Source organism: Hyla sarda, chromosome 12 (genome assembly GCF_029499605.1).
Source record: "Hyla sarda isolate aHylSar1 chromosome 12, aHylSar1.hap1, whole genome shotgun sequence".
NCBI classification, from domain to species: Eukaryota; Metazoa; Chordata; class Amphibia; order Anura; family Hylidae; genus Hyla; species Hyla sarda.
Window position 1 is genome coordinate 12864989 of NC_079200.1, and position 22841 is coordinate 12887829.

Sequence of the window (22841 nt, forward strand, 5' to 3'; positions counted from 1 at the left end):
CTACAGAATGTATCCCATGGCAACAAGTAAATAACAAGAGAACATCCAGCATATGTTGGTAGGGCTGCCTTTCACAAACAATCGATTTCTGCAAATTACTTGTATTTGCAAATATGTTTAATTTCACATAACGCATCAGTTTAGACCGACTTATCTTAATGGTAAAAAACCTTTAACAACCCATGCCGTGTATAAACGTCATTGGGCCGTTAAGGATGTATAACACAGGCTCCTGACTTTAGCTTGTGCCATACTCGTTGTCCCCCAGCTGTTTATTATGTATACCAAACCCTAGAATTGCATTTTTTTAATCGGATCCCAGAAAAATGGAGTAAAAAGTGATCAAAATGTCTAATCGGTACGCAAATGGCATTAATAAAAATGACAGATCACATTGCAAAAAATGAGCCCTCAAACAGCCTGTTGTATGTAAAAATAAAGAGTTCTAGGGGCCAGAAAATTACAATTTAAAAAAGGATAAAAAAATATTTATTTATTTATTTTAGAATTTTTCAAAGTAGTAAAACATGATGGAAACTATACGAATTTTGTATTGTGGTAATCATGCCAACCTGAAGAATCAAGATAAGATCGGTGTGACTAAACTGAGAAATGCATAAAAAAGAAATTCACCTCACAAAAAATGGTTTTGTTTTTGTTTTGCAGCATATGTTATTGAAAAATGAATGGAGTCATTATATAAAGTACAATTGGTTGTGCAAAAAACAAACCCTCATATGGGTGTGTAGATGAAAAAATAAGAGAGATGAATGTTAAAAAGCGAGGAGGAAAAAACGAAAGTAACAAATCGCCCGATCCTTAAGGGGTTAAACATGGATTTTCCAGTATGTTCAGTACCAAAATACATATAGCCTTCGCACTTAAAATGTACCAACACAAGAATCTCTTTCCTGTCTATACAGGTGACTTACTACCAGTCATTCAACAGTCAACAAATCAGCAAAAACTCTTAGTGGTGCAAGTTCCTCACAGACTCATTCGCAGACTGACTCTCCTAGTTCTAAAACCCAATTACGAGCTGTCTTCAGGACCTGTGCTGGGCTAGCGTGAAAACCTGGATTAGCCCAGGATAAGAATTACTGGCCCCACTACCAAACCTGCCTTTTATCTGTTAAAAATCCAGGCAAGACTTACCGAATTCCCTAGCAAGCTAAGTTGCGCCAGGGATTTAGCTTTTCCAGAATTTTCTGCTTTCCTTTGAGACATGCACTTTCCGAAACCTGGTGTCTTCAGGTACAGGTACCTTGGGGAAAGATATATTGATAACCGACGATCATTCCTGTCACTGTCTCACACCAAACTGAAAACGGTTCTTCTTCCGCTTGTCAAAGTTTTACTTAAATTTTCCCTGCAGTGGTTGTCATGACCTGTTTGGAGCCATTTTATTTCTTGCTGTTCTGATCCCTAGGTAGGGCATAAAAATCGCTGCTTGTGACCTGAATGTCTCGTGAAAGCTTGGTGAAATTTGGAGGGGTGGGCACCTCCACAAAAGGAAAAGTTTTTCTACCTCTGCCCATAGATTTAATTTAAAGGAAACAAGTCTAAAGGAAACAAGTCATACTTATTTTTTTTATTTATAGGTCTTAAAGGTTTAATATTGTAGAGAGAAATAAATAAGCCTAATCTATTTGAGGAAAAAGTTATTTAATCCTTGTTGGAAAGATAATACACTAGTTTAATGTTTCTTAGCTGCTAAGCTTTATTTTTTATTTTATTTTCCATGTGTTTTTCTCATTTGGAACCTTTTATGTAGCCAAGTGGTATTTCCTTCACTTGTCGATCAGTTTTCGGACTTGGAACGGACAATATTTACATATTGTAAAGCACTTTTCATTTTCAGGACTAACAATGACGTGAAGTATTAACCAAACTTAAAGGGGTACTCTGCTCAGTGTTCGGAACAGTTTGTTTCCGAACGCTGGAGCCGGCGGCGGGAGCTTGTGACGTCATAGCCCCACCCCCTCGTGACATTATGCCCTGTCCCCTCAATGCAGCCGTCAAGCCCCCTCCCATAGACTTGCATTGAGGGGGTGGGGCTATGACGTCACGAGCTCCCGGCTCCAGTGTTCGGAACAGTTTGTTCCAAACGCTGAGCAGCGGAGTACCCCTTTAAGTTAAAGGGGTTTGTCCTAGAGCTTTGTTTTTTTCCTCAAGGTGGAGTGGGAAAAAAAGCATACTCACCCACCTCTGATCCCCTGCTGCAGCAGTTCTGATGCCACCTGGTCCAAATGCACTTCTGGTTCTTGTAACATTTAATTCAAGCAGGAAATGCAGATCCAGCCAATCACTGCGCAAGGAGCACCATTGGATTGTAATGGCAGCTGGAGGCCTAGTGAATATCACTGCGGAAAACAATAAGCGGAGGAGGGGGACCCTTCATGTGCCTTTATCATCAGTACAAAAAAATGGATGGCATCTCCTAACTAAATGAAATATGTGTACAGGTGCACACTGCTGTGTTACCAGTAAGGAGTAAATAATACGGTCACACAATGACTACCATTGCAACTGACTTATAACTGATTAATTGTTACTGAATTAAATGCACTATACAAACACCAATTCCCCCACATACAGTGACCATATGGTGGTAGATACCAGCTGTACACGAGCGCTCTGCAGACCATGTGTGATTATAGTTACATCCAGTGACTCACAGGTGACGTTTTCCCTAGTGAGAGTCGGACTGGGCTCTATCTGGCTCAGTCCGCCATACAAAATCACTGTGTATTATTCCTGTACTGTGACATTGCTATGTACATTATCCCTGTATTGTGACATCACTGTGTATTATCCCTGTACTGTGACATCAATGTGTATTATCTCTGTACTGTGACATCACTGTGTATTATCCCTGTACTGTGACATCACTGTGTATTATCTCTGTACTGTGACATCACTGTATTATCCCTGTACTGTGACATTACTGTGTATTATCCCTGTACTGTGACATCACTGTGTATTATCCCTGTACTGTGACATCACTGTGTATTTTCCCTGTACTGTGACATCACTGTGTGTATTATCCTTGTACTGTGACATCACTGTCTGTATTATCCCTGTACTGTAACATCACTGAGTGTATTATCCCTGTACTGTGACATCACTGTGTATTATCCCTGTACTGTGACATCCCTGTATATTATCCCTGTTCTGTGACACCATTGTGTATTATCCCTGTATTGTGCATCACTGTGTATATTATCCCTGTACTGTGACATCACTGTGTGTATTATCCCTGTACTGTGACATCCCTGTATATATTATCCCTATACTGTGACATCACTGTGTGTATTATCCCTGTATGTTACATCACTGTGTGTATTATCCCTGTACTGTGACATCACTGTGTGTATTATCCCTGTACTGTGACATCACTGTGTATACTATCCCTGTACTGTGACATCACTGTGTATTATCCCTGTACTGTGACATCACTGCGTGTATTATCCCTCACTGTGTGTATTATGCTTGTACTGAGACACCACTGTGTGTGTATTATCCCTGTACTGTGACATCACTGTGTGTATTATCCCTGTACTGTGACACCACTGTGGGTATTATCCCTGTACTGTGACATCACTGTGGGTATTGTCCCTGTACTGTGACATCACTGTGGGTATTGTCCCTGTACTGTGACATCACTGTGTGTGTATTGTCCCTGTACTGTGACATCACTGTGTGTATTGTCCCTGTACTGTGACATCACCCCAGTAACAATGGCTGTCCTTTGCCTTACGACTGCTTTGGGCAGCCTTTCTGGGCCCACTCAGACTGAATGTGGTATTGATTATGTTTGCACTTTATTGAGAAATTAATATATTTTTTATAGTTATCTTATTGTAGTTAACTTTATGTAAGTTAAATGTGTACTGTACCCTTAAGAAAGGAGCTGTGTGAACCCCATGTGTCCCTGCCTGCAAATGGGAACCCCTAAATTCTTCCTTTATAAAGTGTAGTGGGGGGAGGAGTTGCCTCAGTCCAGTTGAGCCTAGTGCTAAGTCTGAGCAATAGTGTGCTTAAGGTGTGTTGTGTTTAGAAGCCTCAAGGGAAAGGCCCAGATCAAATGTATTCAATCCGGTCATTCTCCAAGGATCACCCGCATAGTGGAAGCTAATGCTCTGGCGAAGAAGGCTACATGACCTTTTCAGAACCCTACCTACCAGGATTCACTACCCGTCTTTAAAGTCAGTATCAATTCATTGGGTGGAAGCACCACAAATCCCAGCAAGGTAACAGTGCTCCCTAGGGGTTACGCTGCATCCTCTCACCCAGCACCAGACTGTCTGTGTAATACCATCTGCGCTCTGTAAAGACAGTTATCCACAACCTGACGTCGGTATGTTTATTTACTCCCCGTGTCTGGCCCAGGAGAATGTCTCCAACCTCAGACCGTGTATTGGATAATGGTGCCCTGGCGTCACAAAGTGATAAGGTATTTCTTCTAACACCCCGTGGTACCACAATTTTGCGTACAAGAGTACAGGATTGCTATGCACAGTGATGTCACAGAACAGGGATAATACACACAGTAATGTCACAGTACAGGGTTAACATGCACGGTGATGTCACAGAACAGGGTTAATGTACTTTGTCACAGGTGGTTAGGGGGACCAATGGCACTGTACTGCATGGTATAAGGTTGTTTAACATGATTTCTCGTGTAGGTCAGGGTAATTTCTCTGGTGTATACCTAGGAGAGATGCCACTACATCTAATGGACACTGCAAGAACAAAACCCTAAGGCCGATTTCATATGAGCCTATTATACATACACTATGTTAGTATAGGTGATCAGAAGCACAGTCAGGCCGAGACATCTGTATTATAGACACAAAAATGTGTATACTCGAGGTAAGTTGGTCTTATTCTGACTTGGAAAAGTATCTTGACACGTAGGTGAAGACTTTTTTCTGCAAATAAAAACATGGATGAAGTATTAGGCCTCTCCTCCGAATCACTGAATTCTAGTGTTTCATTCGGTCCCATTTCCACAGATATATAAAATTCAGACCCAACCAATACAATCACCTTTACAAACATATGCAAAAGTATTGGTTGTTCTAAAGAGCTTAATGAATTCCAGCGTGGTGCTGTAAAGGTCTTCCCTCCTAGATCCTCCACATCAGCTGTGAGTGATACATAGAATGTGTTGGCAGATAGGAACCATTTGGTCCATCTTGTCTGCCCAATATTCTGAATACTATCAATAGTCTTATAATAATCTTATATGAAGGATAGCCTTATGCCTATCCCTATCTTATATGAAGGATAGCCTTATACCTATCTCTATCTTATATAAAGGATAGCCTTATACCTATCCCTATCTTATATAAAGGATAGCCTTATACCTATCCCTATCTTATATGAAGGATAACCTTATGCCTATCCCTATCTTATATGAAGAATAGCCTTATAACTATCCCTATCTTATATGAAGGATAGCCTTATGCCTATCCTTATCTTGTATGAAGGATAGCCTTATACCTACCCCTATCTTATATGTAGGATAGCCTTATGCCTATTCTTATCTTAAATGAAGTATAGCCTTATGCCTATCCCTATCTTATATGAAGGATAGCCTTAAAGCCTATCCCTATCTTATATGAAGGATAGACTTATACCTATCTCTATCTTATATGAAGGATAGCCTTATAACTATATCTATCTTATATGAAGGATAGCCTTATACCTATCTCTATCTTATGTAAAGGATAGCCTTATGCCTATCACTATCTTTTATGAAGGATAACCTTATGCCTATCCCTATCTTATATGAAGAATAGCCTTATGCCTATCCCTATCTTATATGTAGGATAGCCTTATGCCTATTCCTATCTTATATGAAGGATAGCCTTATACCTATCTCTATCTTATATAAAGGATAGCCTTATGCCTATCACTATCTTTTATGAAGGAAAACCTTATGCTTATCCCTATCTTATATGAAGAATAGCCTTATGCCTATCCCTATCTTATATGAAGGATATCCTTATGCCTATCCCTATCTTATATGAAGGATACCCTTATACCTACCCCTATCTTATATGAAGGATAGCCTTATGCCTATGCCATACATGCTTAAACTCCTTCACTGTATTTGCAGCAACAACTTCTGCAGGAAGGATTGGAAACAAGTTCATGTAAAGTCGACAACGTTCTGCTGACTCCATAACTTGCAGAGACAAACCTCATCTGGCATAAAAATCAGCACAAACGCTGCGCCCCCCTGGGACCTTCATGGCATGGGTTTCCATGGCCGAGCAGCTGCATGCAGAACTTACATCATCGGGCACAAGTGTTTTAGTGATATAAAGCACTGGACTCTGCAGCAGCGGAAATATGTTCTGTGGAGTGATATCTGTCATCTGATGGAGTCTGGGTTTTGCTGAAATCTAGGTGGATGTTACCTGCCTGTGGCTTTCAGCTGTGTGCGTGTCATGAAGACGCACACGTAGTTAGAAGGAACACTTTGGCAGAACAGAAAGCCGGGATTATCTGGTGCAGGTAGCATCGTTGTAATTCGCCAATTATCAAGCACCAGTCACTAGTAAAGGTAATGTAAATAATTTATTATAATCCACAGAAGAAAACAAAAGAATGGAGCACTCACCAGGTTTCAAGGAACAGCAAAGTTCTTTATTTCATATTTGCTTTGTGCGGGAGAGCGGAAGGATGGAGAGGGGTGGGGGAGTGGGTTGGGTGACGGTCCGTATCGCACAATCAGCGCTTCGTCAGGCCCCTTGAGGGGCCTGACGAAGCGCTGATTGCTCGATACTGACCGTCGCCCAACCCTCTCCCCCACCCCTCTGCATCCATCTGCTCTCCCGCACATGTTGGAACGCTACTAAGCAAATTTGAAATAAAGAATAGTGTTGCTCGCGAATATTCGCAATTCGAATTTTAGCACTATATATTCGCTATTACGAATATTCGTTTTTTTTGGTTTTTGTTTTTTTTTCTTCTTCACAGTACACATCACAGTGATGATCCCTCTCTGCTTCTAGCTTGTGTGGTGTAAAGAAGGCTCTAATACTACTGTGTGGCGTACGAATTTTCGCATATGTTAATTTCTGCATATGCAAATTTTCACATCTGCTAATTTTCTCATATGCAAATTTTCGCTTATGTAAATTTTCGCATATATTACACATATGTAATTTTAGCGAATATATGATGAATATTCGTCCATATATTCGCGAAATATCGCGAATTCGAATATGGCCTATGCCGCTCAACACTAATAAAGAACTTTGCTGTTCCTTGAAACCTGGTGAGTGCTCCATTCTTTCGTTTTCTTCTGTGGATTATGTTATGCACTGTTCCATGTGAGCACTGGAAAAGGATACTATACCAGAAAAGCGGGATTAATTATAGTGAATCAGCAGTGCCGGGTATTACCAGTTGTGGAGTGTTTGTAAATAATTTATTATTCACAATGATAATAAAAACATTATGTAAAAGGGTACGTTCACACGCGCGGATTTTTGCAGTGTATTTAGCTGCGGATCCGCTGGTGAAGGCCCGCTCTATGCTGTCTTTACATGTGCCTGCTCGTAGCGGCAATACGAGCAGACACACTGCAGCGATGTGCGCGTCGTACTCGCACATCGCGGCCGCTCTCCCTGCTCTAAGCTAGGCAGAGAGCTCCCGCGATGTACGAGTATACTGCGACTCGCGCATCGCAGTGTGCCTGCTGGTAGCGGCGTATTGCCACTACGAGCAGGTACATGTAAAGCCAGCATAGAGCGGGCCTTCACCAGCGGATCTGCAGGGTAAAATCAGCGTGTGAAAACGTACCCAAAGGAAAGAGAATGGCACTATAAATGCAAAGGTTCAGAAAAAGGAGGTACTGGTCACAGAAGTACATACAAATAGCATTCAAAAGATCATATGATATAGTAGAGGAAAAATCTGTTGTCTCATAAACCATAGCAACATGAGGACACTACCATATATAGGCTAGGGGAAAACAAGCACATGAACATAGAAAAGAAGAAAACCAAGGAGCAAACGTATGACTATACAGATCAAAACAAACACCATGTATGCCATCAGGAGCCCAGTAACACCTACCCCTACGTACGTTTCGCAAATAGCTTCCTCAGGGGGCCCATGGGGCTTGGTTTGATCTGTATATTTATGAGTTTGCTCCTTGGTTTTCTTCTTTTCTATGTTCATGTGCTTGTTTTCCCCTAGCCTATATATGGTAGTGTCCTCATGTTGCTATGGTTTATGAGACTATAGATTTTTCCTCTACTATATCATATGATCTTTTTTTTGCTATTTGTATGCACTTCTGTGACCAGTACCTCCTTTTTCTTCACCTTTGCATCTCTAGTGCAATTATCTCCACTACATCATTTTTTAAAATGTTTTTATTATCATTGTGCACAATAAAGCATTTACATTACCTTTACTAGTGACTTGTGCTTCATATTTGGGGAATTGTTATATGTATAGCCCAGTGACAGCAATAATCTCGGCCGTGTGTGGTTTTTTGTGTAATAGCATCATTGTATAGCTAATGCTATATGGGACACAGAGGGGGGCCTTATAATATATCGGGGAACATATGGGGCTAATACTATAAAGGGACACAGAGAGGGATAATATGCAGGGCTTTAGTAGTAATACAAAAATTAAGGTTTTCCAAACAGCTCAGACTAGTGCTCAAAATTTTGTTCTGAACACCAAAGTGACTCCAGTGAAAGAAGATTCAGTGTAACATAGTCTTAAATGTGTGAAAACATGTTTGACCAGCAGGGGGCGAGCTTAGCATAAGTATTGAGTACAAATAAACTCAATGGCCCTGATTTACTAGAATCCGAGTGTTCTTTCTGGAGTGTTTTAGATTTCATTCCTCTTTTTCTGGGAGCTGATTTACTAATGTGTCGGTTCATTTTCTGCCGCATGTTTTTTTATGCGTCGCACATACTCCGAGTTAAAAGAAGAAAACAAAAAACATGGGTATAGAATACAAAACGTCAATAGCATGTGCCAAACCAAACAAGCAAAACACAAGATTTAACGGGAATTTAGCAACAAGATAGAACTACATTTTTTTTTATGGACTTAGACCATCTAATATAGGAGTTTAAAAACATCCCCCCCCCTCCCACACACAAAAAAAAAACATATATACAATTAAAGGCATATTTTAAAGTTTAAAATGCATTGCATATTCTAAAAATCCTTGTGTAGAACTGTAAAACAATGGGAGGAAAAAAATGAAAATAGTTTAAGCACTCCCTACCACGTTAAAGGGGTACTCCCGTGGAAACCTTTTTTTTTTTTTTTTTTTTTTTTAAATCAACTGGTGCCAGAAAGTTAAACAGATTTGTAAATCACTTCTGTTAAAATATTCCAGTACTTTTTAGGGGCTGTATACTAAAGAGAAATCCAAAAAAGAAATGCATTTCCTCTGATGTCATGACCACAGTGCTCTCTGCTGACCTCTGCTATCCATTTTAGGAACTGTCCAGAGCAGGAGAAAATCCCCATAGCAAACATATGCTGCTCTGGACAGTTCCTAAAATGGACAGCAGAGGTCAGCAGAGAGCACTGTGGTCATGACATCACAGGAAATGCATTTCTTTTTTATATTTATCTTTAGTATACAGCCCCTAAAAAGTACTGGAAGGATTAAGATTTTTTTAATAGAAGTGATTTACAAATCTGTTTAACTTTCTGGCATCAGTTGATTTAAAAAAAAAAAAAAGTTTTCCTTGGGAGTACCCCTTTAAGCTGTGCCTTTGCCAAAATCACTCGCTTTTGGTAGTTTTTACACACCCTCTTGGCTGTCGGTTATTCTGTGAGCCAAACTCACGCTTTTTCAGGAGTGATTTTGGAAGTTATCCAAGTAACTTCTGCTTTTTGTCAGGAACACGCCCATTTTTTGGTTAACCATGCCTGTTTTCTTTTCCGAGTTTTGTTCCCTCCGAGTGTTTTCAAAAGAGTCGATTGGACTTTAGTAAATCAGGGCCAGTGTGTCCTTTATGCATTAGAGCTTTTTGCAGGTCACCAAATATAAACACTAAAACACTAAAAAGGTCACTAAACATAAAATATGCAGAAATTCTTAACACCTGATCCTGGTGGTAAAATAAATATCACACCTGGAATATGTAAACCCCGGGCTGGATTATATTTTGGGGTAGACTGCAGTGACTATATGCAGATCTCTCCCATGACTGTATCTATAACAAGGGGACATTCTTTACGTCCAGAGGAAAGAAGGTTTCTACACCAGCACAGACAGGGTTCTTTACTGTAAGAGTAGTGGGGGAGATTCATCAAAACTTGTGCAGAGCAAAAGTCAACCAGTTGCCCATAGCAACCAATCAGATTGCTTCTTTCATTTTTGAAAAGGCCTTTTAAAAATAAAAGAAGTGAACTGATTGGTTGCTAAGGACAGCTGTCAGAGGAGGTGGTCATGGTGAACTCAATAAAAGAGATCAGGAGGGGCATGGATACGTTTCTTGAGAGTAATAATGTTTCAGGTTATAGTCACTAGAGTCTGGAGAGTCATAATATTACAGGTTAGTCTCTAGAGTCTGGAGAGTCATAATATTACAGGTTATAGTCACTAAAGTCTGGAGAGTAATATTATAGGTTATAGTAATTAAAGTCTGGAGAGTAATAATATTACAGGTTATAGTCACTAGAGTCTGGAGAGTCATAATATTACAGGTTATAGTAATTAAAGTCTGGAGAGTAATAATATTACAGGTTATAGTCACTAGAGTCTGGAGAGTCATAATATTACAGGTTATATTCACTAGTGTCTGGAAAGTCATAATATTACAGGTTATAGTTACTAAAGTCTGGAGAGTAATAATATTACAGGTTATAGTCACTAAAGTCTGGAGAGTCATAATATTACAGGTTATAGTCACTAAAGTCTGGAGAGTAATAACATTACAGGTTATAGTCAATAGAGTCTGGAGAGTAATAATATTACAGGTTATAGTCACTAGAGTCTGGAGAGTCATAATATTACAGGTTATAGTCAATAGAGTCTGGAGAGTCATAATATTACAGGTTATAGTCAATAGAGTCTGGAGAGTCATAATATTACAGGTTATAGTCAATAGAGTCTGGAGAGTACTAATATTACAGGTTATAGTCAATAGAGTCTGGAAAGTACTAATATTACAAGTTATAGTCACTAAAGCCTGGAGAGTCATAATATTACAGGTTATAGTCACTAGAGTCTGGACAGTCATAATATTACAGGTTATAGTCACTAGAGTCTGGACAGTCATAAAATTACAGGTTATAGTCACTGGAGTCTGGACAGTCATAATATTACAGGTTATAGTCACTAGAGTCTGGACAGTCATAATATTACAGGTTATAGTCACTAGAGTCTGGACAGTCATAATATTACAGGTTATAGTCAATAGAGTCTGGAGAGTAATAATATTACAGGTTATAGTCACTAGAGTCTGGAGAGTAATATTATTACAGGTTATAGTAACTAAAGTCTGGAGAGTAATAATATTACAGGTTATAGTAACTAAAGTCTGGGACATTGATCCGGGGATTTATTCTTATTGCCAGACTTGGAATCAAGAAGGCATTTTAACCCCTAAAATGAGGAAAATTGGCTTTTACCTGATTGTTGTTGTTATTTTGTTTGTTTGTTTGTTTTTTTACTTCTTCTGGATCAACACTATAGGGTACTAGGCAAAAATATATGGGGTAATAGGCGAAACTGGATCAATGTACGTCTTTTTTCAGTTTTACAAACTATGTAACTCTATGCAAAATCTTCTTGTTCTTCCCATTTTTTTGGGATAATACACAATAAACTAATCTGACTAAGACCAGTGGCAAGAACAAGATGTTTTTACGAGAAAGTCGTATGTTTTGGTATTGAAATCACTGGACACTTGGGCTCTTGCCTGCAGATCCCAGGCTTAAAGGAGAACTGTAGTGCAATATAACTTATCCCCTATCCTTCGGATAGGGGATAAGTTATATTGCACTACAGTTCTCCTTTAAAGGGGTACTCCACCGGAAAACATTTTATTTAAATCAACTGGTGCCAGAAAGTTAAACAGATTTGTGAATTACTTCTATTTAAAAAATATTAATCCTTTCAGTACTTATCAGCTGCTGCATGCTTCACCGGAAGTTATTTTCCTTTTGAATTTCCTTTCTGTCTGATCACAGTGCTCTCTGCTGACACCTCAGTCCATTTTAGGAGCTGTCCATAGTAGGAGCAAATCCCCATAGCAAACCTCTCCTGCTCTGGACAGTTCCTGACACGGACAGAGGTGTCAGCAGAGAGCACTGTGGTCAGACTGGAAAGAACTACACAACTTCCTCTGTAGTATACAGCAGCTGATAAGTACTGGAAGGATTAAGATTTTTAAATAGAAGTAATTTACAAATCTGTATAACTTTCTGGCACCAGTTTAAAAAAAAACAATGTTTTCCAGTGGAGTACCCCTGTAATGCCTAAAACTATAACATTCTGCCGTGGCTTCATCCCCTCTCCCCATTCAGGACACATGCACGTTTTTGGAAGCTTCATGGTCCATCAATAGTCAGAGCTCCTTGCTGCCTGCAATGATGTAATGACAGCAGTTTGTCATAGTCAGATTATTGTGTATCATCCAAGTATAAACAGTACACAAGTCTAATAAAGCAGAGATCTCATATGGTTTCTAGATCAATGTGCCTCGTTTTAATTAATCATACTACCCCCTCCTCCTCCCCAAATATCACCCGTGCATGAGTTCTGTTTGGCAACATAAAGAGACAGAAATAGAACCAGAAAATGCAGGATGATCAGCCACCTACTTTTATATATTTTTCCATTCTACAATATGGCTGCTCGCCGTCTCATTAATTTTTTAAAAGGACAGCGATGCTCTATGAGTAAGTGCAGTTTATGTCAGATAAATCTTTTCCATTTGTGTTTTATTGGAAAAACAGTAAAAAAATTAGAGCCAGATGCTCCGCACTATCTAAATATATCTGGCTTAGAAATGCATCACTTTGGAAGGGCCAAGATTGTATTGTTTAAAGTAAAATTGTAATCTACTGTTCACTAACCATGCAACTTCTAAAACATACAAGAACCTAGTATATTGTTAGTAGAGTTGAGCGAGCTTTCCGAAAGTTCAGTTCACGGCAAACAGGCAGTGAAAGGGTCAAGGTATGCTGCACAGCAGCGCAACTTAACTCTTTTGTCACAGTAACTTAACTCTTTTTACTGTAACATCTTGCTGGGCTGAGCGCTATGCGCTGGCCCAGCGTGTAAGACAAAAAAACATCTTTGGATAGGGGATAAGATGTCTGAGCGCGGGAGTCCCGCCGATAGGGACCCCCCCCCCACGCAATCTCCGGGCTGGCAGCGGCGGCGTCTGGAACACGGAGGCTTGGAGCTTCCGTGTTCATGACGCCACGCCATGCGCCCTCAATTCATGTCTATGGGAGGGGGCGTGATGCCTAGTATGTAGCCATCACCTCTACTCCCATAGACTTGAATGGAGAGGGTGTGACAGCTGTAGTCGCCAGTCATCCTGCATGGAGCGGAGTTTGCTCCGTGCATGGATAACTGGGGTGCAATCAGACATCTTGTTTGAGGTTTTGTAGGATGTTTTCCAGCAGAGTACCCCTGTAAGGCACTACTTAACTCCTTTGGGTGGTGTGTACATTATACAGGAATCTATATGGCTGTATAATGTATGCAATGAAGAGAGTGAAACTTACCATGTCGTTGCTGGTCCAGGCCACTTTTTGTGTAGCTCTGCCCCTAGTGACATCATCGCTAAAAAAGGGGCTACAAAAGAAGTGGCCAAAACCAGTGACAAGATGGTAACTATCACTCTCTGCACTGTACACATTATACAGTTACATGGATGGCTGTATAATGTATATAACCCCTTCTCACCCCAATGGAGTTAATTAGCGCTGCTCAGTAATGCTAATTAACTGAGCTAAACTGTCCCTGCAGCTGTCAGCTGCGAGCACAGCTCAGCCCCCACATTGCCGGGTTTGCGCAAGCCGAACCTGACATTGTTCATAGGTTCGACAAGCCACTAACCCCCTGAAGTTTGGATCGAATCTTGGTTTGGGGGAGCTTGGCTCGCTCAATTCAACTTATTATTTAATAGTGATACAACTAAACATTATTTCGGCACACTGTAGGGCAGATTTACTGAAGACAATTATTTTACAGACTCATTTTAGGCTTATCTTCTCTGGAGTACAAATGTATTTAGAGGTATTCTCCTCTTAATACAGCTGTCCCATCTGTGGCTGGGGAAATCCTTCCCAAACACCATCCTATGAGTCTTGACTATCCTGTTTGAATGACTTGGGGAGGCTTAGGGGTCTGGTCTGGTGTTTTCCTAAATAAGAATATTAATAGCCTATGTTTCAAAACTCATTAAATTGGGCAATTCCAGGCTGGCATGGCCCAATGTAGTAGGACCAAAGACCAGCTGACCAGGAAGCTTGATCGTTGGCTAATTAGTTTGTTACCTCTGGCCGTACATCTTCCCATGTAAAATGGGACATAAGCCAATGGCTTACAGCTTCAAAGGGCTGCACAGATGATCCGACGGCTTCTGTGAGATCGATGATTATTTACACAGTGGCTTGGGATATGTAATGGGGCCCTTAGGATAGGCTATCAACCTCAATCATTGTTGGTGGCGCTGGGACACTCACAGCATTCCTTCGGATCAGCTTAGCAGCGTGTTGCACCGGTCAAGTAAATGGGACAAGGCTATAATAACCTGAACGTCCACTACTAAGTGCACTGCATGTAGACACGCAGATGCATGTCAATAATGGTGATGCCGTTGAGCATGCGTTGAACCTTCAAACAGCAGATGGGTGGGGGTGCTGAGAGGCAGCCCCCCAAGATCTGAGCTTTCCAGCCAAAATTGATTGATCAGGCTGCTCTCCCGTCGCAGTAAACAGAAGCTGAGTTGCAGTAACCAGGCACGGCCACAATGCAGAGATGGTGCCGACTGCTTCCGGACCCTTTTACAAAATAGATTCAGCTGTGGCATTCCAGCAAAACAGTTCATAAGCAGAGGTAACCATTGTCAGCTCCCTTCCAACCAGTTATTGATGGCTCAATCAATTTTGGTTGGTTAAGTCCTTTGAAGTATACCTGTCATAATAATAATAATAATAATAACAATGCTTCTATATGTTCCTCACTAGGTCATTCAGATGCTTTATAAGTCTTTTTGATGTGTCTAGCTGCTGTATTTGGCTCAAAAATCCCTCTGTTCTGCTGCTCATTCATTCTGACATCCACTGCTCAGGAAAGGGGCGTGCCTGAGGCAAGCACTGAGCCCGCCCTCACTAGCCATGCAGTCACTTCCTCCCTGAGTCTGCTGTGCTGTGTCTCTTTATCTAGTCACCGCCAGCTGCTCTGTAACCCCCTTCTCTCTGCTTTCATGCTGCTGTCTGATAGGACAGGAGTGAGCACCAGTCCTGCCCTCACTTCCTGGACTTTGTCCCGGCTGAAGCACAGGCTGGGACAAAGTCCAGGAAGTGAGGGCAGGACTAGTGCTCACTCCTGTCCTATCAGACAGCAGCATGAAAGCAGAGAGAAGAACAATAATGCTGCAGCCGGACAGGATTATGTTCTGGATGTTATGGGGACCCCTAGTGGTCTTTTTTTTTATAAGTCTACCGTTCCATCTGGAAACTAAAAGAACCTGACCATGTACACACACTAGGCCTATGTACGGGAAGGAATGTTTTTTTTTTTATGGAACCTGTCTTGTGCAAAAAAAAAAAAACAACAACAATAAAATAGGAAAAGAAAACGTCACTTTCCACACGAGGGAAAGTCAATTTTTGTTCTACATCGTGACAATATTATTGTACCACAGTGTAACAAGAACAAACTATAAATTAAGCCACATAAACTGTGAAGACTTTATATTTCTTCACTGTTTGTTAATGGAAGAGAACCCTCAATCCACCGGCTCTGTTTCAGCTTGCTGGGCCTCCGACTGCTGATCCAGACGTTTTTCCCCATTTTAATGAGACGCTACATGACGAAACGTATCTATCGAAAAGTCCTGCGCCTGCAATGCTCAGTATAACTTCTGCACACGCACTGGGCGTGGAGCTGATTCACCAGGCTGCCATTCAGTTGGCATTTACCCAGCATTCCCTATATTCTTTCTGTTTTAATGGCTGCAATTTTATAAGGGGTCATACATAGTGGAGCACATAAAAATAAGATGATGGGGATGATGTCACTAGATGTAAATGTGTATATAGACGTTCTTCTTAGTTGTTTATTTTTTATTTGTAATCTTTTTAACCCCTTGGGGACGGAGCCCATTATGACCCTAAGGACGGGAGCATTTTTTGCAAATCTGACCACTGTCACTTTAAGCATTAATAACTCTGGAATGCTTTTACTTATAAATTTGATTCTGAGCTTGTTTTTTCGTGACATATTCTACTTTATGTTAGTGGTAAATTTTCAGCGATACTTGTTTCCTTTCTTGGTGAAAAATTCAAAAATTTCATGAAAAATTTGAAAATTTTGCATTTTTCTAACTTTGAAGCTCTCTGCTTATAAGGAATATGGATATTCCAAATAAATTATATATTGATTCACATATACAATATGTCTACTTTATGTTTGCATCATAAAATTGATGAGTTTTTACTTTTGGAAGACACCAGAGGGCTTCAAAGTTCAGCCAAAATTTTCCAATTTTTCGCAAAATTTTCAAAATCGGAATTTTTCAGGGACCAGTTCAGGTTTGAAGTGGATTTGAAGGGTCTTCTGGTTAGAAATACCCCATAAATGACCCCATTATAAAAACTGCACCCCTCAAAGTATTCAAAATGACATTCAGTCAGCGTTTTAACCCTTTAGGTGTTTCACAGGAATAGCAGCAAAGTGAAGGAGAAAATTCAAAATCTTCATTTTTTACACTGGCATGTTCTTGTAGACCCAGTTTTTGAATTTTTACAAGGGGTAAAAGGAAAAAAATCCTCTTTAAAATTTGTAACCCACTTTCTCTCGAGTAAGGAAATACCTCATATGTGTATGTCAAGTGTTCGGCGGGTGCACTAGAGGGCTCAGAAGCGAAGGAGCAACAATGGGATTTAGGAGAGTGAGTTTTTCTGAAATGGTTTTTGGGGGGCATGTCCCATTTAGGAAGCCCCTATGGTGCCAGGACAGCAAAAAAAAACCACATTGCACACTATTATGGAAACGAAACCCCTCAAGGAACGTAATAAGGGGTACGGTGAGCCTTAACACCCCACAGGTGTTTGACAACTTTTTGTTAAAGTCGAATGTGTAAATGAAAAAAATATATTTTTCCACTAAAATGCTGTTTTTTCCCCAAATTTTACTTTTTTACAAAGGGTAATAGGAGAAAATGCCCCCCAAAATTTGTAACCCCATTTCTTCTGAGTATGGAAATACCCCATGTTTGGACGTCAAGTGCACTGCGAGCGAACTTCAATGCTCAGAAGAGAAGGAGCGCCATTGAGCTTTTAGAGAGATAATTTGTTTGGAATGGAAGTCGGGGGCCATGTGCATTTACAAAGCCCCTCTGTGGTGCCAGAACAGTGGTCCCCCCCACATGTGACCCCATTTTGGAAACTACACCCCTCACGGAATGTAATAAGGGGTACAGTGAGTATTTACACCCCACTGGCGTGTGACAGATCTTTGGAACAGTGGGCTGTGCAAACAAAAAAATTACATTTTTCATTTTCACTGACCACTGTTCCAAAAATCTGTCAGACCCCTGTGGGGCGTAAATGCTCACTGTACCCCTTATTACATTCAGTGAGGGGTGTAGTTTCCAAAATGGGGTCACATGTGGGTATTTATTTTTTTGCATTTATGTCAGAACCGCTGTAAAATCAGCCACCCCTGTGCAAAGCACCAATTTAGGCCTCAAATGTACATGGTGCGCTCTCACTCCTGAGCCTTGATGTGCGCCCCCAGAGCATTTTACGCCCACATATGGGGTATCTCCGTACTCAGGAGAAATTGCGTTACAAATTTTGGGGGGCTTTTTTTCCTTTTACCTCTTGTGAAAATAAAAAGTAAAGGGCAACACCAGCATGTTAGTGTAAAATTTTTTTTTTTTTTTACACTAACAGGCTGGTGTAGACCCCAACTTTTCCTTTTCATAAGGGGTAAAAGGAGAAAAAGCCCCCCAAAATTTGTGAGGCAATTTCTCCTGAGTACGGAGATACCCCATATGTGGCCCTAAACTGTTTCCTTGAAATACAACAGGGCTCCAAAGTGAGAGAGCACCATGCGCATTTGAGGACTAAATTAGGGATTGCATAGGGGTGGACATAGGGGTATTCTACGCCAGTGATTCCTAAACAGGGTGCCTCCAGCTGTTGCTAAACTCCCAGCATGCCTGGACAGTCAGTGGCTGTCCGGAAATGCTGGGAGTTGTTGTTTTGCAACAGCTGGAGGCTCCGTTTTGGAAACACTGCTGTAGAATACGTTTTTCATTTTTATTGGGGGGGGGGCAGTGTAAGGGGGTGTATATGTAGTGTTTTACCCTTTATTATGTGTTAGTGTAGTGTAGTGTTTTTAGGGTACATTCACACTGGCGGGTTACGGTGAGTTTCCCGCTAGGAATTTGCGCTGCGGCGAAAAATTTGCCGCAGCTCATACTTGAAGCAGGAAACTTGCTGTAAACCCGCCCGTGTGAATGTACCCTGTACGTTCACATGGGGGGGGGGGGGGGGCAAACCTCCAGCTGTTTCAAAACTACAACTCCCAGCATGCACGGTCTGTCAGTACCTGCTGGGAGTTGTAGTTTTGCAACAGCTGGAGGCACACTGGTTGGAAAATACTGAGTTGGGTTCTGTTACCTAACTCAGTATTTTCCAACCAGTGTGCCTCCAGCTGTTGCAAAACTACAATTCCCAGCATGTCTGATCACAGAAGGGCATGCTGGGAGATGTAGTTATGCAACAGCTGGAGGTACGCAACTACAACTCCCAGCATGCCGAGACAGCTGTTTTCTGTGTGGGCATGCTGGAATTTGTAGTTTTGCAACATCTGGAGTGCTACAATTTAGAGACCACTGAACAGTGATCTCCAAACTGCAGACCTCCAGCTGTTGCAAAACTACAAATTCCAGCATGCCCACACAGCAAACAGCGGTCTGGGCATGCTGGGAGTTGTAGTTTTGCAACATCTGGAGGGCTACAGTCTAGAGACCACTATAGTGGTCTCAGACTGTAGCCCTCAAGATTTGGTTCGCAACTACTCACCGGCTTCCGTCGCATCCGGGAGCCGTCCTCTTCTGCCGCACGCCGCCGCAGATCTCCGTCGCTCCGCTGCCTCCGGAGGGGTGAGTGGACTCCGGCGCCGCTCCTCTTCGTTTTCCCCATTCTGCCCCGCCTATTGTGGGAGGGCAGGACGGGGAAAACGAAAGTAAACCCCTCCGCCCCAGATCTGCTATTGGTGGTCGCGTCTAGACCACCAATAGCAGAGATAGGAGGGGTGGCAACTCTGCCACCTCACTCCTATCGCTTTAGGGGGGATCGTGGGTGTCTTAGACACCCGCGATCCCCCTTCTATTCCGGGTCACCGGGTCACCATAGACCCGTAATGACCCGGAATCGGCGCAAATCGCAAGTGTGAATTCACTTGCGATTTGCGCCGATCGCCGACATGGGGGGCATTTGCACGGGGTGCCTGCTGATAGATATCAGCAGTCACCCCGGCCCGGTCCCCGTCCGGCGCGCGGCGGGGGCCGAAATTCCCACGGGCGTATGGATACGCCCTTCGTCCTTAAGTACCAGGACGCAAGGGCGTATGCATACGCCCTTCGTCCCCAACAGGTTAATATTTAAGTAACACTTAAAGGGGTACTCCCGTGGAAAACTTTTTTTTTTTTTTTTAAATCAACTGGTGCCAGAAAGTTAAAGGGGTTATCCAGGAAAAAACTTTTTTATATATATCAACTGGCTCCAGAAAGTTAAAAAGATTTGTAAATTACTCCTATTAAAAAATCTTAATCCTTTCAGTACTTATGAGCTTCTGAAGTTAAGGTTGTTCTTTTCTGTCTAAATCCTCTCTGATGACACCTGTCTCGGGAAACGCCCAGTTTAGAAGAGGTTTGCTCTTCAGTAAAAGTTCAGTAAAAGTTAATACTGTTTCATCAAATCTCTGGTTGTGGACAATCTATTATTATCTACCTCCCTATCGTTCCTGGGAAGGGCGGCGGTAGGAAAAAGCTATACTGAGAAGCCCTCACCCTGGCGTCACAACTAGCAAGGGTTAACAAGCACCCTTTAATAACCGCACAGCTACACTCACCATACGATACATCCCCCAGGCTATCACAACCACACTGACAATGAGAGGACTACACAACTTCCAATGAAGAGAGAGGGAGGAGCAGGGGAGCTGGAGACAACACCACACTCAACAACAAGAGGACTACACAACCTACTGTCAGGAGAGAGGAAGGAGCTGGGGACAACACCACACTGACAATGAGAGGATTACACAACTTCCTGTCAGTAATGTTTGAAGCAAAAACATGCCAATAACACTATATTTGTAAGTTTTATCCATTGGGACTATAGTTTTATTAAAAAAAACAATGTTCTGATACCAGAATACGTAAATAGGCCCATAAGATTTACGCCAACGGAGCACCACAGATGTGGTTTGAATCAGGCCTAAGGCAGCTTGGCACCACAAAGTGTTTTAGTGACTTTCATTCTGAATGTGGGTGTTTGAGAACATATTGTAGTAATACTGAGCGGGGTGAGATTAGATCATAATCCTTTAGAAATCATAGGGTTCATATCTGCCGACAAATAAAAACAACGTACGGAGCTTCAGATCATCTGCCAGGTTTAGCATTATCTTAATCATAATGCAGGGTCCCGATGTGACATTGTCGTCTCCATGTTGTGTGACTAAAGATGCTTTAACCTTAGTAACGAAAACCATTTGCCCCTCTGTGTGTATAATGTCAATGGGGGAGATTCATCAAAACCCGTCCAGAGGAAAAGTTGCTGAGTTGCCCCTAGCAACCAATCAGATCGCTTCTTTCATTTTACAGCGGCCTTGGTAAAAATGAAAGAAGAAATCTGATTGGTTGCTATGGGCAACTTTTCCTCTGCACAGGTTTTGATAAATCTCCCCCAAAGGGGGAGATTTATCAAAACCTGTGCAGAGGAAAAGTTGCTTAGTTGCCCATAGCAACCAATCAGATCGCTTCTTTCATTTTACAGAGGCCTTGTTAAAAATGAAAGAAGCGATCTGATTGGTTGCTATGGGCAACTGGGCAACTTTTCCTCTGGACGGGTTGTGATAAATATCCCCAGGGATCAAGTCCTGGGGAAAAAAAAGTGTGGGAACTCACCCAAGATTTCCACTTAAAGGGGTACTATACATAGAGGATAAGGGATAGAGGATAAGATGTCTGATCCCGGGGGTCCTGCCGCTGTGGACCCCCACATTCTCCCTGCTGCTCCCGATGTTCATTTAGAGTGTTGGGTGCAGCGCCAGAGGCTCATGACGTCACGGTCACGGCCCATCAATGCAAGTCTATGGGAGAAGGTGTGACGGCCATCACGCCCCCTCCCATAGACTTGCATTGAGGGGGGGGGATTACTGTGAAGTCACGAGCCTCTGCATCACCAGTCATCTGGCACGGAGCGAAGTTCGCTCTGTGCACCGGATGTCTGGGTTGCCGCAGCCTAGATCGCGGGGGTCCCCAGCAGTGGGTCCCCCGCGATCAGACATCTTATCCTTTATCCTTTGGATAGGGGATAAGATGTCTAGGGGCGGAGTACCCCTTTAAGGGCTGGTCCTGTAGGACTCCTGCTAATGGGAACTGCGTTCCTGTTGTGGAAAAAGTGCAGGAACTCCGTTCCCATGAGTTCCTACAGGACTTGAGCCCTGAATATCCCCCTATGTGTGCACAGTTCCCAGCAGCTCTTTCTTACTTTACATGTAAGGATTTGCTTTATCTGTATTAGTTATATACAGTGACCCCTCGGCCTACGATGGCCCCGACATACGATAATTTCAACATGCGATGGCCTCTCAGAGGCAGCATCAACATACGATGCTTTTTTATGTCGGGGCCATCGCATAAATGGCTATCCGGCAGCGCAGACTGCTTCAACTGCCGCCGGATAGCCGTTTACGTTGCCTCGTGAGCTCCGGTGATGTCTCTTACCTTTCCTCGGGGCTCCGGCGCGTCCTCTTCGGGATCCCCTGCATCGTCGGCGCTCTCCATCGTCGTCATCACGTCGCTGCGCACGCGTCCCGTCATCCAATAGGAGCAGCGTGCGTAGTGACGTGATGGCGTCATCGGAGAGCGCGGATGCCGGGGAAGCAGAGGCCTTACCGGAGCGTCGGGGACGCGGCGACAGCGATTGACGGCGACATCCCGGGCATTGGTAACGATTGGTGACGGTCCAGAGCGACGGGGACAGGTGAGTACAACTTCCTCTAACAGTGGTCTACAACCTGCGGACCTCCAGATGTTGCAAAACTGTCCTATACTTTACATTGCACGGATCCCTCAACATGCGATGGTTTCAACAAACGATGGTCCATTTGGAACGGATTACCATCGTATGTTGAGGGACCACTGTACTTATTTTTGTTTAATTCTCACTTTTTCCTATTTTTGGATGACATTTTGGGGCTTCAGAACCAATTACCAGGTTTCCATTGAGTTATGGTCTCAACATACAATGGTCTCAACTTACAATGGTCGTCCTGGAACCGATTAATAATGTAACTTGAGGGACCACTGTAATTGTTTTCATGGGGGATACAGACATACTCAGAA